This window comes from Mauremys mutica, chromosome 8 (genome assembly GCF_020497125.1).
Source record: "Mauremys mutica isolate MM-2020 ecotype Southern chromosome 8, ASM2049712v1, whole genome shotgun sequence".
In the NCBI taxonomy this organism is placed as follows: domain Eukaryota; kingdom Metazoa; phylum Chordata; order Testudines; family Geoemydidae; genus Mauremys; species Mauremys mutica.
The window spans coordinates 84,010,112-84,031,883 of NC_059079.1; the positions used below are offsets into that span (position 1 = coordinate 84,010,112).

A 21,772-nucleotide genomic window follows, 5' to 3' on the forward strand; every position below is an offset into this window, starting at 1 on the left:
ACCTGAAGGGCAGTTGCAGCACTTTCCTTTGTAAAGAAGTTCTGAAGAGTTCATGAAACATGCAGACCCAAAGTTGCAAGTATTCATCAGCTCTCAAATTTCCATCAAGGGACTGTTATATTGCAAAAGTTTTACAAACGTAAGTGTCCAGGACTTTGCTTTAGGAAAGACCGACACTTTTGTTTTAAGTGACAAAGACTGGTAATTTGTATGAGGACCAGCAGTTAGCCTAGTAAATTTGCTTACATAAAAGTCCACATTTTCAAAGTCGTTTCACTTGTCAGGGCCGCCCGAGGGGGTGTGTGTGTGTGAGTGGGGCAATTTGCCAGGGGCCCCTACGAGAATGTTCTGGCCCTGGCCCTGCCTTCACTTCCACCTTCCCCCATCCCCTGGCGCCTCAGCGCGCCGCGTCCAGGAGTGGCCCTGGACAGAGCTAAAGCAGGGCCTGAGCTCCTCCCACTCAGAGCCGCATGGTAAGGGGGCGGGGCTGAGAGCTCCGGTCCCGCTGGAGCCCTGCTGCTGCAGCGCTGTCCAGGGGCCAGGGCAGCTCCTGGATGTGGTGCACTGAGGCTTCGAGAGAGGGGAGAGGCGGGGGTAACCCAGGAGCGGCCCTGGACAGAGCTAAAGCGGCGTGGCTCCAGCGGGGCCTGAGCTCCTCCCTGCTCTGAGCTGAGTCGTTATGGGGTAGGGCTGTGAGCTCTGGGCTGACCGGTGGGAGCTCTGGACCCGCTGGAGCCAGGCCACTGCAGCGCTGTCCAGGGCCGCTCCTGGATGCAGTGCGCTGAGGCTACAGGAGAGAGGGGAGGCAGGGGTAAGCAGCATGGCAGGGGGCCAGGGGGTTGGATAAGGGGCAGGGAGTCCAGGGGACAGTCAGGGCACAGGGAGGGGTCAGAGATTCTGGGGTGTGGTCAGGGGACGGGGGGTTGGTTCATGGGCGTTCCGGGGGTCTGTCAGGACTCGGGCAGGGGGATAGGGGTTGGGGCAGTCAGGGAATGGGGGTTGTGGAGGGTGGGGTCATGGGGTGGTGGTTGGGGAGGGGGTTTCTGGGGGGCGGTGCAGGGACAAGTTGCAGGATGGGTCAGGGATTCTGAGGGAGGCAGTCAGGGGGGCAGGGCCACGCTGTTTGGGGAGGCACAGCCTTCCCTACCCTAAAGTTCATTCGGCAGTTTGAGGCTATTTAACACAAAGAGCCAAGCTGTTATCTTTTCCCTTAGCTACTATCCCTTTCACTTCTCAAATGCCAAATTATACATTTAATTTGTATACATTTAATTTCATTTAATTTCAGTGCCATAGGGAGATTCATGTCAGGGGCGGGTAGCTTCATTTAAAATTAGCCACTTTAGATTAATAGTGATAGAGCCAAGAGAGCCATGGGGGAGGGATCACATGAGAAGAAGAATATCCTACACCACCTACCTCCCTCCCAACCCTACCAACAGAGATCCCCCTCCCCTGCATTCCTTGAGGCTCCAGAGGGGTTAATTCAGTGGTTCTCAAATTTTTGTACTGGTGACCCCTTTCACATAGCAAACCTCTGAGTGCGACCCCTCCCCCCATAAATTAAAAACACTTTTTTATATATTTAACACTATTATAAATGCTGGAGGCAAAGCGGGGTTTGAGGTGGAGGTTGACAGCTCGCAACCCTCAGTAATAACCTCGTGTCCCTCTGATGGGTCCTGACCCCCAGTTTGAGAACTTCTGGGTTAATTTAATTTTAGCACCCTGTGTCCATTCACATGCATGTGCTATTTTGAGCATTTCAGTTTTCACAACATAGGCTCATCCCAGATTGTGGAACAAGCTCAAATGCTCAGTTCGTGGAGTATGTACATAAGCTATACTAAAGACAAACCCACAGTAACCATCTCCAATGTGTGAGGCACCCCATGGAGCCAGTCTCTAGGAAACAGCTAAATGCATGGAGGTTAAGTCCATTAATGGCTATTAGCCAGGATGGGTAAGGACTGGTGTCCCTAGCCTCTGTTTGTCAGAGGGTGGAGATGGATGGCAGGAGAGAGATCACTTGATCATTACCTGTTAGGTTCACTCCCGGGGCACTTGGCATTGGCCATTGTCGGTAGACAGGATACTGGGCTGGATGGACCTTTGGTCTGACCCAGTATGGCCATTCTTATGTCCTTACGTTCTAAGCTAAATGAACCCAAAGTTATGGAGACAGATATGAGTCAAGGAAGCCAGCAGAGTATCAGAAACCTGGAAAAATCTCTGACTGGATGGGCTCAAGCATTTGGTCACAAGCTGAGGTGGTTCAAAAGTTTTGGATTTTTTTAAGCAGAATTTTTTTTATTGTTTCTTTAAACAAACACAGGAAACAGCAAATATTTGCCTACACACTTCTGAAACCCCAAACCATGTTCAGGTTTTGGAAGTCTAATCTCAGCTTTTCAATTAAAAAAAAACCACAACAAATTTTGAAGGAAAGCAGACATTGTCCATGATTTTTTTTCTGCTTTTTAAAAACCCCTAGTTTTTGATCCAAAAAAAGTTTTGACGGAAAATATTTGTCCAACCCTTTTAATGAGCTTTAGTGCCTTTTAGCACTAGCTGATGCTGAGAACCAGTGATACCTTGTAAAGGTGACTTGAAAAGAAGTTTTCTCAAAACTGGGTTTGTGCCGAGATGCGGAAGGTTTTTAAATGTTTATTTTTCCCAGGGCTGCCAGGGGGAGGGGGGTTGGAGGGCTGCACGTGGGGCAATTTGCCTCAGGCCCCGCATAGGCCCCCACGAGAATATAGTATTCTATAGAATTGCAACTTTTTTTTTATGGAAGGGGCCCCTGAAATTGCTTTGCCCCAGGCCCTCTGAATCCTCTGGGCAGCCCTGTCACTTGGTCTCCCTAACTGCACCTGCCAGACTTGCACACCACTATTTGCTAGTTAGGAAGTTATGTACCTACCAGTTTGCATGTGGAACCTGGAAGTTTGTGTGTGTGTGTGCGCGCGCGCGCACGTACAGATATGGGCACTAAGTATTTTTTGAAACACTGGCCCAACCTGGTGCTTGAGCTAACATCTTTGGTAAATCCTCATCCAGAGATAGTAATAGAGAGAATCTCTTAACACAGTTTCTTCTACCTCTTTTTACATCTTTGAAAAGACAATAAAATAACTATTTAATTAATGCACACAACCTCACCATGAGGTATCCCCATTTTAGACAGAGGGAAACTGGAATGGGGAGGTTAAATCTCCTGCCAAAAGCAATGTAAGGAATCAGTGGCAGAACCCAAACAGCAATTCAGGAGTTCCTAGCACTTGGTCCCATGTCCATTCCACTGGAACAGGCTGAAATCTTTTGCAAGGGGGAGAACTTGTAGGATTCACTTTTTTGTTTTTCCAATTGCCAATATTAGACGGTTCGCAACATTGCAAAGATTTGTGGGCCACAGCCTGAGACCACATGAAAAATTCTTTTATTGTCTTTCACATTTCATAAATGCTAGGTAGATGTAAAACAGTTAGACAGAACATGTAGTAAACAGATGGCTTTCTACCCTCTCTGTGTTCAAATGACTTTCTGATCATTACAAAGCCATTTATGATTTTTTAATAATTGAAAAGCAAGCATGGGAGACGCATTTTGTGTAACTTAAACCTGCTCAGTGTAGTCTTATAGAAATCTTATGCACCCTCTTCAGGGCTTTGAAGAAGACTGCTCAAGTAGGGAACAGCTTTCACACTGGACTCATACAGACATTCTCTCTTATCAGTCTCTCGGAGGAAAAAATGTGAATGTAGAAGCACTATGAAGTGACTGATGATAATGTTGCAGTGCATTGGTGGGACAGCTCATTAGCCACCATGAAACAGGATCCACACAAAGTACATTAAAGAATCAGAGGGGAGTATATTCTTGACAGATTTTTAGATCCCAATTCAAAGGCACCATGCTAGCTTTTTAACAATGGGGTGAGACCAACGTAGCACACTTCAGACAGATTTGTACAGATAAGGTGCCCAACTGCATGTCAGATATGATCAATGTGGAAGAAGAGCGAACTTTCTGTACTGATGTTACAGGCCAGGTAGAAGAGACTGCACGATAAGAAAAATAAAATCAATCTCAAGTGAGAAGGAGCTCATGCCTACTGTAATAGTCACCCCTACCATCACCACCTCTTTCTCATGAATTTCATCCCTGTCCATCATGATTTTCCACACCACCTGAAAAGTAATTCTGAGTCTGGCTCAGAGATGCAGAAAAAGTTTCCTGTGGCACTGTCTTCAATGGCAGGATCATATTCCTGAGTAAAAATTAGTCTCTTCTCTACTGGCAGCCCAACACAAGGGTATGGACAGCACTTGGGGTTAAGTGAGATGACACTTTGTTGCCTTGTACATTTGGAAGTACACATATGAGCTAAGCAGGATTTCTTAGCAGAGGATGGAATAGCAAGCCATGTTCACATAAGTAATTCCCAGTTTTTAACTTGCAAATGTTTTCAATTGGATGAGATCACAAAAAGAAAAACCAGGAACATGAGTGCAATACAATGTAGCATAAATAATTATATTAGAACTCAAAACCATATTTAGACAGTTTTATTATATATATATATATATATACACACACACACACACACACACACACGTACGTCAACCTGAGACAATTGAGCCTTGGACAAGTAGCTCAGTATCAATGGAAGGACATATGTATGTCACAGGTTGACGTTAAGTCTGAAAGACTCTTTTCCATATACAATACTTGCTGAAAATAAAAGAGGCTCTTGGACGCCAAAACACCTCTAGCAATTTTCCCTCTGCATCCTGGCTTCCTGTCTACCCACTAAACACACCCTACCAAATAAGGCACAGTATGTCAAATGAATTGTTACAACTCCTCTTTGATATTTACATTTCCATCAGCACTCATTTCTCTGTCAAAAACAATACAATGTCATACACAGATGGTTCAATTGAGCTGAAGTAAAGCAGGCCTGAAAACTCTTGTTCTACAAATCACTCTCTCATGCTTTTAAGAAACCTTTTCCAAGAATTAATTTCTCCCTATCCTGATGGTCTTGACAATTCTGAAGTACCTGCTCCCTCCTCTAAGTACAAATCTCTTGGAAAACAAATCAGAATTACATGTTCTACAGCTTTCAATCCTTTTTTTCTGATTTGGTGATGCCAAGGTCAATGCTTTTAAAGGGACTGAAATTCAAGTTTTTAGGTCCAGAGGGTGCATTAGTAATAGACAAAGAAGTGTGATGTTATTCCACTGTAATTATTAGCATGACTCATTTTATCACACTTGAGCAAAGTGAGTTTATTACAAAGCACAAAAAACAAAACAAAAACAAAACAAAAAAAACCCCCCACACCAAGCTAGGATTTGCCTGTGATTATCACAAGTGGTATTAGGTAAAAAAATAGGGAGCTAGTGTCAGATAGAAATAAGTTTTACTCAGTGATTAATCCATTTCTTAAATTGTCACCAGTGACTGTGACAAATGAATCCATATCTGGGTTTCTGTGCATTTCAGAAATGGATGCCCACAATGTTTGATTCTAGTTTGATGCACAAGCAAAGGTTTTCAAAAGTGACTTGTGATGCCTCAGTATTTAGGTGCTTGACTTCAGACACCTTGAAGAGGTTTGATTTTCAGGGAAGGGGTACTCACCACTTTCTGAAAATCAGGGTTTTTTTAAACACCCCTCCAGTTGAGCAACCAAAAGTCACTAGTCATTTTTGAAAATCTTAGTTGTGACTCATTTACTTCATTTGCCAAATTGTGCTAGTCTATGAATTCCAAGGCATCATGACTGAAATCCTGGACCCATTGAACAAATGTGAGTATTGCCATTTACTTTATTAAGGCTGATTTCACCTTATGTTTCCAGAGATATCTTCTTATAGTATAAATCCATCATACAAAAACAAAACAAAACCAGTCACTGGGCAAAAAAATCACTTACCGCTTTATCTGAAATACAGAAGACAAGAAGATTGGAGTTGAAGATCAGATCCTAAAGTAACAGGCACTATTCGAAAACCTATGATATATAGAGAGAAATATGGAGAAATACAGGGCATTAGGACATGGGCAGCTTTTTCCTGTTTGTTTTTGTTTTATATGGCTCATGGATTACTGTCTTCAAAAGGGGTATGCATACCTAAAATTACATGGCATCCTCAAATCACTGCTGTTCAGACCCAGTTTATTTTTAGTTCTTTAACATATTAGGAGCTTGATACAATGTCCCCTGAAGTTACTGTTAAAAAAATACCATTCAATAGGTGCCAGATAGGACTCTGTATCTCAGAAATGAGAACATTTTGCTGAACACCAACTGTGAATGCACAGAGTGCTCTTATTTAAGTCAATGGGAAGTGAGGGAGCTCTGAACGTCATGGGATCAGGCCCTAAACCCACAATATAGCACACAGACTTGGTTCAGAGAGAGAGTGAGAGAGAGGAGTGAAATGCCCAGATACCTCACGGGCTATCAGTGGCTGAAGTTTGAAATGGCTTGACTCATCATCACTTGAACCTCTTCCCAGCATAATAAGCAATGATGTAGCTTATAATCAGTGTTTACGTTTTAATGCCCAATGTGGTTAACGGAGGCAAGACCTGATGTTTTTGTTAGTATTAATCACAATATTATATTGTAATATTTCATTTACTGTGTATAGTTTATGCTGATTGCGCTTTGCAACATCAGCAGGATCTTTTGTGGATTTTTGTTGAACACTATGCTCCCAGGGACCTTAAGTACTTTGTATACATTTGCTTACAAAATCCTTTAAAACCAAATCAATGTGGTATCTTTTCCAGCCTCAGGCCAACAGCAATCTGCAGAGCACTTATACAGAAATACACCTTAGACATATCATAGCATTAGTCCAGCTAGCTTCTTAAAAAAAATTGGTCCATCATGGTAAAATAATAATAATACCCAACTCTTATCTAGCATTTTTCATCCCTAGATCTCCAAGCACTTTACAAAGGAAGTCAGTATAATTATTCCATTTTACACATGGGAAGTGGAGGTAAAAGACAGTGAAGTAGTTCACCCAAAGATACCCAGCAGGCCGGGAATAGGACTCCTGATTATTAGAATTAGGACTCTTGGCTTTGGCATAGGGGCATTCTGTAAAGCATCAAATATCTCTACTTTACAGTAACCTACTGAAAATGATGGTCCAGATATTCATTTAGTGTATATTGGAATAGCTTCATTGGCACAAGTGGAAATATGCTATTTACACAAACTGAAGTTCTGGCCAAATAATATATCCAACATGAATGGTAGAATTTCCTGACATTCACCTACACAGATCATCATTGTTTATTCATTGTCAGATAAATATAACAGCAAAATTATGAAGATTTTCCTCTACAAGCGTTGGTCTGTGTGAGATTTTGAGGTCACAAGTTTAACAGTCCATACCCAGTTTTCCTTGACAGAAGTCAAAATGAGTACAGCATTAATACTTGTTATTCCCTGTCACAGGTTGACCTACTGCCAGTAAATTCTATTTAAGCTCAGAAACCAACTCTATATATGCTGGGGAACACATTAAAACTGGGAGCCATCAGTATAAGTTACGATGTACAATTCCTTCATAAGGCAATGGATGCTTCTGATATTAGATATAAACAATTTGTTTTTCTATTTTGGACTAACTCAAAGAGTAGAGTAGAATAGAGTAGTAACATACATAAATTCTCGTTTGTGGTATATAGGGAAGTATAGCTGGATTATTTATTTACTTACTTTTTAAAGGCCAAGATAAATATATTATTGGCTACAAAATTAAGTGTAGAAGCTAAAATTCTGTTAATAAAAACTCACATTTCAAGGCATAAATTGATCACTTCAGGTTTCAAAAAAGGAATTACCAATATACAGCAACGCACAATTGGGTATGGCCCTGATTTAGCAAGGTATTTCCAAATCCCATTGATTTCAGAGGACCTAATCACATGCTTAAAGTTAGGCACTTGCTTAAGTACTTTGCGGAACTGGGGCCTATGTGAGCATCATGGATGTTTCACATTTTTTTGAAGCAGCAGAGGCTGGACCATTGCAGAAGAAACAAAATTTGATGGACTAATGGTTAGGATTTGCCATACTAAATCAATGTTTCCAATCATTTCACACAGAGGCTTAGTCTGTTAGATCACTATGGAACACAAAAGAAAAGCAAACATATACATCAGTGCATTTGGGATGCGAATGAGCAAATTCACGTCAAAAGTTGCTTAAGTACTGAAGGGGGTCATGATATTCATATAAACAAAGGACTGTGGATAAGGTGAAATTCTACTATCATTTAAAGTGACTTAGCAAGATGGTGAGCCACATTTTACTCTGCTAGACCTTTAGTGGGGTTAGCTTGTGGTCACAACTGTAACCAAGAACACAATTTGGTTCTATATTTTAACGCATCTACAAGCATAGGGTCAAATCCTGGAGTCCTCAATGCCTGATCCTGAGCTTACTGAAGTCAACAGAAATACTCCCACTGACTTCAGGGCTGATCCAAAGCTCACTGAAGGCCTTACACTGCTCCCAGTGAAGTGAATGGCATTATTCACCATTGACTGTAGTGGGAGCAGGATTATGCCTTTAGGGTGGAATTCTAGCCCCAGCTATTGATTTCAATGGGGACCAAGATTTTATCCTTAGTCTTTAATATACTTTCATATACTGAGCTCAGTGGCCTGCAAAAGGAGGGCAGGCTGTAGTGCACAGACATGAGAATATATCAAGGCAAAATAAACTGATTTTTAATAGTGAAATATTTCTAAGACCCTCCCATTAATGAAGAATAACTTTGGCACCTGATGGAAAACACTAGAAACAATCTTGTGCCTATGTATCTTCTGCATCTTTTTTCTCACATTCATTACTACTAAGGATGTCCAGCTGTTTCCTCCTCTGCCAAACATCATAATCGTCTGTGATATGACAAAGGGTTATTGTGGAAATAAGTATGATGTAATAAACAAAGGTTAGTGATTTCTGGTGAAAACTAAGGAAGAAAATCAGTGAGAATGAGATCTTAATATTCTTGGAGAACTAGAATTTGTATTACATATTCACATCCTCACATACAAATGCATCTTGAAACTATTTTGGTTGTATTGCACATTTGATGTATATATTTTCCCTTAAGCTTTCTATAAGCCATCATTAACTTTTTAAGTTATCAGCATATTTTTGCTACTTTCTGAAGTTCAAAGAAGCCTGAATATGTGATGATGTCTGAGATGGAGTTCTATTTAGTTAGATTCCATCTCAATGATGCAAGAGAACAGTTTTGGAGTAATGCAACTAAAGAAAACTGTTTGTTAACACTAAGATCTTGATTATTCAAGGAGATCCATTTGGGTCAGTGATCCCCAAACTGTGGGGGGCACAGAAGAACATTTGGGGAGATGTGAGAGTGGCCTGGCAGGGAAAGAGCCACACAACCCCACTCTTCCCTCAGCTCTGCTCTGGCCCCACCCACAATCCCTGGTTCCCAACCACAGCTCCTGGCCCCACCATCCAGGAGTGGGGCAGGGCATACACAAACAAGTTCCATTACAGGTAAATGGGGTACAATGGAAAAATTTGGGGGACCACTGGTTTGGTTAGAGCACCATATGATGGGGTGCTCCACTCACCACTGGTCTAGTGCTCCTCCCTGGTCACTCTGAGGATTAGCTCTTTAGGTAGACACCCCCTTCTGCAATTTGCACACCACTATTCTCTCTCTCCTTCTGGTCAACAGCTCTGCTCTCACTCCAGGACCCCCAGCATCTCTTTCATGACTTAGCCCTCTGGCTAGCTCACCCAGTGTTCCCCCTTCCAGGGTACAGGCCATCCACAGTCCTAGGCAATCTTCCCATTCACTGCCCTAGTGCCACTCCTTCAGTGACTCATAGAGGATCCCAGGTCTGCCCTCTTCTCAAGGTTCCAGTCCAGGGACCTTCAGCTCAGCAACTTTATACTTCCTTTCCCTTCCCTCACTGCCCCTTCCCTGGGCTGCTTCCTACACTCTAGTTCCCCTTCTCTCTTTCTAGCTGTACGAGCTCCAAGAATCCTCCTCACAGGGAGTAACTGCAGACTATCTCCCTGCAACCCCCAAACAATCCCCTCTCTCTCTCTCTTCCCAGAAAATAACTGCCCTTCCTTCTCAATCCTCCTCTCTGTGGCTGCTACCTAGTTTTATAGGCCCCACACATTCCTAATTAATGTTCTGCTCCCTGGCTCCTGCTCTAGGTGCAGCCTGTGGAATTGGTCTACCCAACCACCCTAGCACCACTCAGTCCTCGGTGGGATAGACACCTTCATGTGTGGAGGCTCATTTCTGGATTGGCTCTATGGTCACCTCATAAAAGGGCCCTAGGTGTAACAGGAGAAAATGTCTCAGTCATCCTCTCTCCCCACTTAGTCCAAATACCAACTGTATTGTCTCTCTTCCTTTCCCCCTTGCATGGGGGACTGGCTAACCCAGATGCTGAACACTACCTCCCTTAAAGGTACAGTCCTAGCAATAAAGGAAGTGGGAACAGGTTGTTTTCTGTCATTTTTTTAAAAAATAACAACAACTTCAGTACTGAAAAAATTTCCCTTAAGCAAGCTGTGTTGTTTACCTTTATAATTCAGCATTTTCTTTTAACTGATCTTTTTTTTTATTTGAACAAAATGCATTTAATAACATGTCTACAGGCATATCTACCCTGCAAAAGAAAGCATGTACTTAACTTGGATTAGCTACCTTTAGTTAAAATAGCAACAAACACATGGCAACTCAGGTTCTAACTCTGTTTTGCAAATTGAATAAAGCCTATATGGGAGCCTTGCATTGAACGTGAGCTCGTAGCCCAAGCTAAAAGCCAAGCTGCTGTGTCTGTTCACAGCTATTTTAGCTCAAGTTACTAATGCAGTTTGCTAAATGACATTCTCATTGTGTCAGTGTCTCAAAAGACCCCTCTACTGAAATGAAAGGAAAGTTCTTCATGAAGCAGTGCACAATATAACCCTAAAAACTCCATTGAAGACATATCAGAAATATGCTTTAAAAATATACATTAGCAATTGACATACATGCAGGGTCTGATTCTGCAAACACATGCACACTTGCATAACCTTGTGCCCAAGGAGTGTCCTGTGACTCAAGTGTGCCCATTTCTGACTAATTCAGTAGCTTAAGCACATGCTTAAGTTATGTGGAAATCAACAGGGCCTTAACACATGCTTAAATGGTTTATGGAATTAGGATGGGATCATCCATGTGCTTAAAGTTAAGCAGACCTCATACTTAGGCTAAACTGAGACCCACATGTGCCAGCATCTGCAGTTTCAGCCCCTTTGATTGTACGCTCTTCAAGGCAGGGACTGTGTCTTTCTTTATGTCTGTAGAGCACCTAGTACATTTTCACTGCTACTCTAATATAAGTAATAGATAATAAGAAGAAATAATTAAAAAAATAAAACCCCAAACAAACACAAGCATTCATGCTTCGTGAATTAATAGTCTGATTGTTAAGAGATTTTTTATAAAATGGTTTGTGTGACACAGAGACATCCACACACATTTCTAATTAACACCAATCATGCACACTAATGGTATAACCTACTGCTTAAGTAAATGAACATCCTTGCCCCTGCTGCTTTGAAGCACTGATAGGCATGCGCTTTATTGACAAAGCAAGCTAATTTACAAAGTGATTGTCCAAGAGGGAACTGCTGTTTATTTGTAGAGTTTTTACCCATTGAACTCACAAGGCAAACAATGCACTTACATTGTTAATTAAAATATTAACAGCTAAATGTAAATAGCGTGGTCTCTGCAAGAGGAATGACATTCATTCAGAACGAATTACTGATGTCTAGCAGTTGTTTGCTAGAGGGTGGAAATGGTTTTATAGGGTTGGACAACCATTTTGCAATGCTTGCCCCCAAAGGTTAAGATTGTTTGAAAAATGGAATTAATGTAGTATACAGAATTAATACTACAACAAACAGAAAACTAAGGGAGCCTGCCCTGCCATTGTGCTTCCTCAGAGAGTGCTGTCTTTGGTTACCCACTTAGAGTCCTGAGATTTACAGAACATATTGGTTTAGCAACAGTTTGTAGTTTGTTTAAAAAAGATGCCTCAGTGAAAGAATAATAAAACTTAGAGACTGTTTACAGCAGAGGACGGGGGCAGAAGGGACCCCTCAGAAGTGATGGTATTAGTGTTTGTATAGTTTTGCACATGTAAGCCAAAACCCTTCTTGATTCTGAATTTTGATTGGCTAGCTATTCCATCTCTTCTCCAAAGCTTAGTGGGATTATAACAAGCAAGATCGATCAAACAATATTTAAAAAGGTCAAGACAGTTACAGGATTCTATTTTATTTTGCAGAATACATGAGGTTTCACTTATGAGAGCGTGTTTGCTCCAGGAAATAATCTGGAGTGGGAAAATAAAGAGTACATCAGCTAATCTTTTTAGCATGCCAGCAATTCTTTCAGCTGAATGGGCACATACAATTTCAGATCATTCAGGTTTAACTTGTGACTGTTACAAATGGCAAGTGACTTTTCTATCAGTCAATAACACCACAGTAGACTTATTTAGTGAAGAAGTTGCATGTGTGATTAAAACTCAACGGGCAAGTAAGATTTTGCACCTTATGAAAAAATTTTTACCAGGCCACAGCAGTGATTATGTAGTATGGTAGAAAGGTCAGCATTGATGTAATATAATGCTAGGGAACTATGTTACCAGACATGAGAAGGAAAATGAATACAGATTATTTCTTATTTTGGAAATAGGTGACTAATGTATATAAAGCAAGTAAATAATGAATTAACTTCTACATAATATTCAAGACAGTGTTGATTTTGATAACACTCTATATGGTTTGGCTCCTAAAAGGTACTTAAAAGACAAACTTTCACTTCATCTTAGATTGTACACTTGACATTGGCTGAGGTGATAGAGCTTCCAACATTGGGACATAAACTTAAGGAATTTTCAGCAAGGGACCTTGATTCACTCCCCATTCTGGTCCAGCAGACCCAAAATGTATTGACTGTCTAGAACACTACATGGCCTATATATTTACACAGGAGATAATGGGAGGAGTCTGAGGTTCCTTCTCCCCCCACCGCGGGGGCAGAGTATATCATATCAGAGAGAGGAAAGAGAGAAAGAGGGGCCTCCTATATTCTATCTATCTATCGGCGATCCCTTGGAGTTAGAGGATGACTGTCTTCCATGAAATGATAGCTGGTTATCAGTGGTGGATTCACAGGTGGCTAATGAGACAAATCTGTGATCTACAGATCTTGTCACAATTGGGGTAGACATTTTTCAGCTGAAGGAGTGGTTTTGGATTGTTGAGTTGAGCTGCAGTGTTCTTTCCTCCTTTCTTTCCTGTTTCTCTGCTTCCTGTTGTCTTTTTTGAGTCTTGAAATGCTGGAATCCTTGCCACAAGGTCCTTCTCTACTTCAATCAGTTGAGGGCTTGGGTTTCCCATGAGTTTATGTCAATATTCACTTTGCCATGTTGGCTTTGAGGGTGTCTTTGAAACACTTTTCCCCCCCCTCTCCTCATCCATTGGCCTTGGCTCAGTTGTGAGAACATTACGTGCTTTGGGAGTCGATTATCTGGCATTTGAAGAACACGGTCAACCCAATGGAGTTGGTGGCAGATAATCATAGCTTCAATGCTGGAGGTTTCGGCTTGGGACAGAATGCTGATGCTGGTGCATCAATCATCCCACTTGATTCAGAAGATCTTGTGGAGGCACCACCAGAAGATCTTGTGGAGGCACTGATGATATCATTCATGAAGTTTGAGGTGTCTACTGTATGTGACCCAGGTTTTGACACCGTACAGGAGGCCCTGTTCTCCTACAAGCACTGAACCATTGTTTGTGTACTATCAGATTGCTTATATTATCACATTGTACTGTCATTTAAGTAAAATGGTCCTGGTTCATGATACTTATTGAGTTATTTTAAGATTTGATTTGTAATGGATTTGCCAACTGAGCCTAGAATGTTCAATCTGCAGGGTCTGAAATAAATCAACCTCTACAGCGTTGCATGGACCTGAACCTCCAAGTATAGGAAAGATCACATAGGATGGAGAATGAGCTTGGTGGGGTGTTAGAAGTAGGCCAGGAGGCTGGCTGGAAATCAGAGTGTAGGTCTGCAAACAACTTCCACCCAACTTTGACAGCTTCTCAGTAATATGGTCTGAGGTTCTGAAACACACCAAGCTATTTCTGGATGGGTTCAAGGCTCAGAGCAAATATTTCACGCAGCTCTAGTTATGAAAAAATGATCTGGACTCTGCAGCTTGAGTTCTCCTCTGATCACTAGCTCGTACAATCCCCAAATGTACAAACAGCTCTATGTTAATATACCACATTTTCCAATTGGTAATTTAGATGCTATTGAGCAGAGACAACTGCATGTAAAAAACAATCCTTCACCAGGTTAAAGAGCCTTTACAAGGGACATGCTGGGTTTCCTCATCTCTTTAGTATTTAACAGATCAAGTGCAACTTTATTTTGAAGATGTTTGAATCAGTAATGTTTAGTGACATCTGAATTACAAATAGTTCTGCATTGTAATTGAACAATTGTGCAGGCTAAGGTGGAGCTGCAAGATTTGCACACTTAGGAAAAGAAGGGAAAGTATTTTTCTTAATCACAAACTTTATTAATCACTTGTCACAGATGCAATCGTAGCAGCTATTAATCATTCACATACAACAGCACTTCTGTTCATCTGCTATTCTTGGTATAAATTATCATGTCAAGGATTAACCCATTTTGTTTTGCTAGTACTTTGCTTTATTCCCCCTCCTTTTTTTGTTTTTTGTTTTTGTTCAGAAGAGGCTTTAGAAATGTCTCTTTGGACAACTGGAGTCTGAATGATTAATCACAGTGACATAGCGCTGACCAATGGGTCAGCTAACAATGAATAAAAACATAAGACATAGGTTCATTCCAAGTTACATTCATGTTCCAGCTCAACACAGAGACAACAGCAAGTCACTTTCTTCAGGAATTACTGAACAACATGACAACCTGTCCTGAACACAGTATGTGTGTGGTTCCCCAACCTCGTCTGTCCCCTCTCCAAAAAGCAAACAACCAACCAACCCCCAAAAGCCATTTGTTACTTATTAGAGGTGCTGTGTAGGCCACCCAATCTGGTGGAATGACACACTTCAGCAATTTCAAACCACAGTTAAATGCTGATGTCTCCAGGGCTTTGACTACTGCAAACAAAGCCAGCAAGCAAGCTACAGAAGCTTTCTCTAAAGTGCAATATAGGATCATAAATTCAGTGTGATGGCTATTAAGCTCATAAGTTGTAGTCAGAACATCTTAAAATAAAAAATCCTCAGGGTTTTACTGCTTGAAATGAAAGAAACAAAAACAAAATATGCAGACTGGGCATTACTGATTAATTAGGGGCTCGTGAAAGATTATTTAATAACTCAGAGAAATCAGAAGATGCAAAATGAATTACATTCTAATTGTACAAACAATATGTTTTTCTAACAATTAATTTGTATTGATTTTTTCCCTTATGTAACAGCCTCCAGAAAAACATATTTAGTGGAAGATAGAACAGGATTTATTTCTGCCACACAGACTATTTTAAGGTTACGTATAATAATGTTTTCCCCTACAGTTAGAAAAGTGAGAGTAGAAAAAACATTGTGGTTTTTCATATTTATTCTCTCAGGGTTTCCCAGGGCAAAGGTGCTTAGCTTAAAGTCAAAAGTGATTATTTTTGTATTCACCTACAGGAACTACAAACACCAGGAATAGGAATTATTTTTTGCCTCTAACATTGGCAATATTGATGATGATTTTTCAATCAGAACTTAACTGATAAATTTTGTGATGAGGCAGAACAAATCTAGCTCACTAGCCCATAGCTTTACTCTGCAATTCAAACAATAATAAAAATATAGGTTTGTGCCAGGTCACAATCTCCCCTAGAAAAACCTGTGGGAGGACAACTAGGAAAACTCAGGGGGTGAAATTCTGGCACCGCTAAAGTCAATAGCAAAGTGCTCCATTGACTTCAATGGGGCCAGGATTTCATAATCCTGATTTCACTTTTACCATAAGTTTAAGGTAATGGAATTTCCAAAGTATCATGTGGCTAGGAAGGTATTGCTGTAGAGTGTGCAGTGGGATAGCCCTAATTTACCAATCTTCGATGTCCTGAGAATATTTATTTCCAAATGCATGTCAAGGCCCTGATTCAACAAGCTATGACTTCAGTAGGACTTACTCACATGCTTAAAGTTAAGCACATGTTTAAGTGCTTCACTGAATTGTGACCTAAATTATGAAATAATGAATAGTTTCATTTGATTTTAAGGTGAAAATTTGAACTAAATAGGGTATTAAAAATTAAACCCAAATAAACAAACTCCACCCCAAATCCCTACACTCCTTAGAGGTGTCAGTTTTTTTGCTTTATTTTTCTCATATTGAAATTATAAACTTTTAAAATATATTTCTAAGTAGCTTTTTATATATTACTAAGTAGCTTCGGTATCTCTCAAATTTCAGCCATAAATCTTGTGATGTAGAAACCAGGGTTTTGATTATTAATAGTCATAAGAAAGTTCTACCCTGTTATTGAAAGACCAGCCTAATGATACAATCAAATAGAATCGTCCTTTTACATGATGCTTGTGTGCTTTAAAATTCTTAGGAAGCCTGTGCTGAGAAAATCACAGGAAAAAGGAAACATGGGAATCTCTCTATGTCCTCTTGAGACAGATTGTAAGCAGGTCCATCAGAAATATAACTGGGCCTCCACTATAAGACTTAGAGGCAGAAAGAGAATTGGGAGGGGAAAAAGGGAATATTTGACTGTTTCATATATATTAGAATAAAAGCACAACACAAGAAAAATGAGAGCACATGGCTCAGCATTCTCAGTCAAAACTCTCAAAGGGTCATTTGGATTTTCTGAGATAGAAAACAGCATAAGATAAATAGATCATTTGAGAATTAGAAGAAAAAGCTAAGAAAGCAAAAGTGTAGCTGGGAAATAACCCTTGTTATTCTTATCAGACTTCACTCTATTGTTAATCTTTGTAGAAACTGAGTTTAGTAAGTAGGAAAGTAGGGGACAATGGACTCTTCAGTTTAGAGCAAAAATAAATGGAAAAACAGTGAGGGAGGTAATATGGGCTAATTCTGAGCTGACTTGTTCAATGATCTACACTTGGATGGACAGAACTGATACTTTGTGAGTTCCTGAGCTGGTCATTAGTAATGAAAAATGACTTTTCAATTGGTTTAACAGCTAACCAAATGCCTTTCTGGCCATTTGAGTATTCAGAGCACAACTAATTCAAATTCTTTTTTAAGGAGGAGGTGACAATTCAGAAATTGTCATTGTTTTTGAAATTTAAACTGATGTCCTCTAGCCTCTTCTGGAACCTTTGAGGTTTATTTAAAGTGAAACTCCGATATGGGATATTTTAGATTAGTTCTTTGCCACCCTTCTTAGCCCTGGCATATCAGGTGTTTTGAGGGTGGGGCTGAGACAAATGAGGTCTGGGCAGATAATTGCTGCACTCTATCAAAATCCCTGGCTGCCTGATTGTCTTCTTGCATATACAGAAAATTCATTAGACTGATTTCCTTTAATATGAAACTAATTATTAATGCAACTATGATTGATTCATTGACATTTGAACAATAATATCTAGCTTTTACATAGCACTTTTCAGCATAGATCTCCAAACACTTTATAAAGATGATCAGTACCATTATCTCCATTTTACTAACCAGGAAAACAACTTGACCCAGATCCCCCAGCAAACCATTTGCAGAGCTGGGAATTGAACCAAGATTTTACAAGTCACAGACCAGTGCTAGATACATTTGGCCACTTCCATACAGTACTTCTAATGTCTGATGATTCAGGATTACAATTTGATTGAGTGGTACCTTCCCCAAAAGAGGCTTTGCATATGATCACAGAGAACTACTGAAGTCGGTGCCATATTATCAGTTGTAGAATAAAATCCTGGCCCCACTGAAGTCAATGGCAAAACACCCATTAACTTCAGTAGGGTGAAGATTCCCCACATGATATCTATTTTAAATAACACTGAGAACAACACTTGTGGAAGAAGATTGCAAGTTACAGCTGCCTGTATCTAAAGCACTGGCAATTGCTTTAGTATTTCTGCACTCTCCTCAGGCTACAATTAGTGTTTTATAAAATTATGCAGTAAAACAAGAAAAGGAAAGACAATGGGTGTAGCAGCTACAACAGCAGCCAGATTTACACTGAGTGCATTGTATATTAAAGTAATTTACAACTCGGAACCCACCACGGCATTATGACCAGAAAAGACATGGCCTCCAAGGGGAGGCATTCCCTTCAATCCTTTTTTTTTTTTTTTTACTTCGCCGCTTCTGCCGCCCCCGCAGGTTTTTTTCTTTTTGGTTTGCTGCTCCGGCCGCCCTGTAGGGGGCGGCAGCACAGAGGAAGGGAGCGCCCTGCTGGGAGTGGTGCCAGGTCTGTAGCAAGCCCGGCAGGGCAGCCCACGTCCTTCCCTGCCCGCCGACCGGAGTGGCATGGAGCCCTCCTGGCAGGTGGCATGGCGAGCGCCCAGCTGAAGGAAGCCCTGGCTGCCCCCCTTCTCTCTCTCCCCCCCGCTAGCCGGGGTGCGCACTCTGCTGCCCAGGGCATGTCTGCAGGGCCGGGAGTCCCCCTGCACCCGTGCTCTTGCCGCTCCATAGGTTTTGTTATTGTTGTTGTTTTTATTTTTGTTCCCCCTTCGCTGCTCCTGCCGGCCTGCAGAGTGCTGGGGTCACTCTGCAGTATAATTCAGGCTGGCAAGAGCCTAGGTGTGACTGGCAGGCTGTAGGTCTACACCCGGGATTAGCAACGTTTGGCATGTGGCCCGTCAGCATCCACAGGTTCAGCCAATCGGAGCTCCCACTGGCTGCGGTTCGCCATTCCTGGCCAATGGGGGCTGCGAGAAGCGGCGCGGGCCGAGGGATGTGCTGGCTGCTGCTTCCTGAAGCTCCCATTGGCCTGGAACAGTGAACCACGGCCAGTGGGAGCTGCGATTGCCTGAAACTGTGGACGCTGCAGGTAAACAAACCACCCTGGCCCGCCAGTGGATTTCTCTGGTGAGTTCTCATGCCAAAGCTTGCTGATCCCTGGTCTACACAGACTGAGCTGGGCGTGACTCATATGGCTGGAGACTGTTTGTGAGCAGTCCTGACTAGAGGCTACAGCAGCAAAGCAGTGTAAAGGGCACCCCAACATCAGTGGGAAGGATGGCACAGCTACTTCCTAGTCTAGATTGTACTCTGGGTATGTCACACCTGCCCAACAGGCTGAATTCTTGTTGGAAAAAATGTGTACCATACCTTCTTCCTTCAGGAGAAGAGGAATACTATGGCTTCCAGCTGCTATACTTTTAAAAGGCCAAAACAGTTATTGAGAGTGATGTTTTAACTGTTTTTCTTCAGAGAACCTTGTGTTTTAAATTCTTTCGATGAAGTGTGATATTGTGGTCCCTAGCATGATTACATTGTTACAGTTTAGCACATTCTGTAACCCAGTGAGAGCAGAAACGTGATTCTTTAAAGGAAATAAATTATTTAAACACACCTTGTAAAAAAGTGGATTTTTCACCTCCCCCCCCGCCCCCGCCATCCCGGTTTTTCAAACAGGAGTACATGTTAGTGAAGGGAAAGTTAAGATTCAATCTGAACCTTGAAGGCTAATTACTTAGTACAGTCACTTGTGTAAATCAAATGTTTTTACATTACCATCAGAGTATTTCAGATCTGACAGTCTATATATACTCTAAGACACAAATGGAGAGTTAGGCACCTATTGACTTTCAATGGATTTGTAAAGAGACACACCTCTTGAGTGCCTCCTTGCAGCGGAATGCTTCTCTCACCCTTGAGTCCCCCCGGCAGACTGCCAATTGACCCACCCTCACCCACCCTGGACCCCAACCCCTGTGGTTGTGTCTTCTCCAAGAATTGCAGAAATTCTCTAGCAATTATGTCAGGGAGGGAAGTGTTGCAGTAGGTGGGGAAAAAATTCTGTATCATCTTGAAAATCCTGCTTTTATATTAATCAAAATGGGAAGCCATGTTTTGCTGAATGAACTTTTAGCTGATTCCCCTATGAATATCTCACACCATGCTTATAAGACGGCAGCAATAAAAAGCAAGTGATTCCATCCCACAGGCTTTTTAAAAATGTTTATTTATTTTGTGTGCATGCACGCATGGAAGCATGGTTAAGCTTTGCACAGTTTTCAGTCTCAGAAAAATCTTTATTTATAAAGCCAAATGTTAGCTTATAATCAGCTGCTGTCTGGAAATAAATGCATTCACACACTCAGAAATCAAAGGCAAAGAAATGATGAACAATGGCAAATGGATTTTTATAGTCTTCAAGGGTTGCGAGTTAAAAAAAATAGTTGGTTTTGTCTATAACTATAGGTCCATAAAGTGCCTTGTGTTAATGCACACTGGTGTTGTTGGAGGGCTAGGTGAGACTCAGTTAAAGAACCTATAGCCCCCTGCCTACCTTGTGCAATAGATAATCACAATAGCAGCCCCATGGGCAAGGAGTGCTCAGTTCTTGCTCACTCTTGAAATGTGTCAGGAGGATTGTGGAGATGAGGTGTGGCCTTTGGTCTCCTGTTGCATTATGCAGCCTGGGAAAGGTTGTGTGTGTGTCTCAGTGATGTGAAAAGCACTCATTGTGGTTCATAATTTTGCATTACACATTCATTACTAATTTCTTGGCTTTTATGTGAAAAACATTTTTTTGGGGAGGGAGGGAGGGAAGAAAATGTCAGCCATCTGGACCGTTTTGCACAAGCTTTGGAAAAAACACATAAGATTTGCGGAGAAAGGACTTATCAGATTCAAAATGGATATTCAATCATTTTAAAGCTTGCCCATTACTATTACCAAAGAATTCATTAGAAAGTTTCTGCTTCTGTTGATTACAGTGGGATATCAGACTCATGTCATTCTAATGCCAGGGGCAACAGATAAATGTGCTGCCAGCCTGCTCTGAGAAATAGAGGTGTTAGTTAAACAAACCAAACACACAGAATTAACCCTGTTCTAGTTGTTTCATTTGGTATGCAAGGTGAAGAGGGAGAACTACAAGACAAAGGCTGCTGTCTTTGGAATTTGACAACTGCATGTCAAAAAGTCCATGCAAATTCAAAACGGCAAGACCTGGAGGTGTATTTAGAAAGTAATATTCTTTAAGCCACATTGAATATCAGCTGTGTTCCAGTCTTTGGAAGGCCTTCTTTGCAACTGCAGAAAGCCACAGGTGCAAGCAGATTAGAAAATACTGCCTCTGGAGAGGAATAAACATTATATTACACAGGATGTCATTAGCAATTCAGAGGATAGCGTAAAATGCCTAATTTATTCAGAAAGTGACATTTTATTTACTGTAGCTATGAAATGTGGGTATTTACCAGTGACATGTCAATACAAAAAATTGTTGCCAAAAACAGGTGTAAGCAGCTCCCATTGCAGTCTTCTTTCAACAGTCCACTTTCCTTGTTCACACAGGATTTCACAAATTAAACTGGGATGGATTTGAGAATCTGAGAAAAGACAAGTCCTTTGTAATTCATCCCTCATATTATATTTCCCATTTCCTTTTTCTCTCTCTCTCTCATGAATCATTAGCAGCAGGAGCTTTTTGCACAAGATAGTATATTGGACTATTCGTCCATCA

The 21,772-nt window shown here is 41.3% G+C and overlaps 1 long non-coding RNA gene across 3 annotated transcripts in view; it reads right to left on the reverse strand.

Moving 5' to 3' along the window:
• Positions 1-10,369, reverse strand: part of LOC123376128 — a 362,341-nt gene extending 351,972 nt beyond the window's left edge. For all 3 annotated transcript variants that reach the window (XR_006581690.1, XR_006581692.1, XR_006581691.1), the window contains exons 1-2: positions 9,650-10,369; positions 5,946-6,023 (exon numbers count right to left, since the gene is read on the reverse strand). This is a non-coding gene — a long non-coding RNA (uncharacterized LOC123376128). The remainder of the gene's footprint in view (positions 1-5,945; positions 6,024-9,649) is intronic.
• Positions 10,370-21,772: the final 11,403 nt, after the last annotated feature.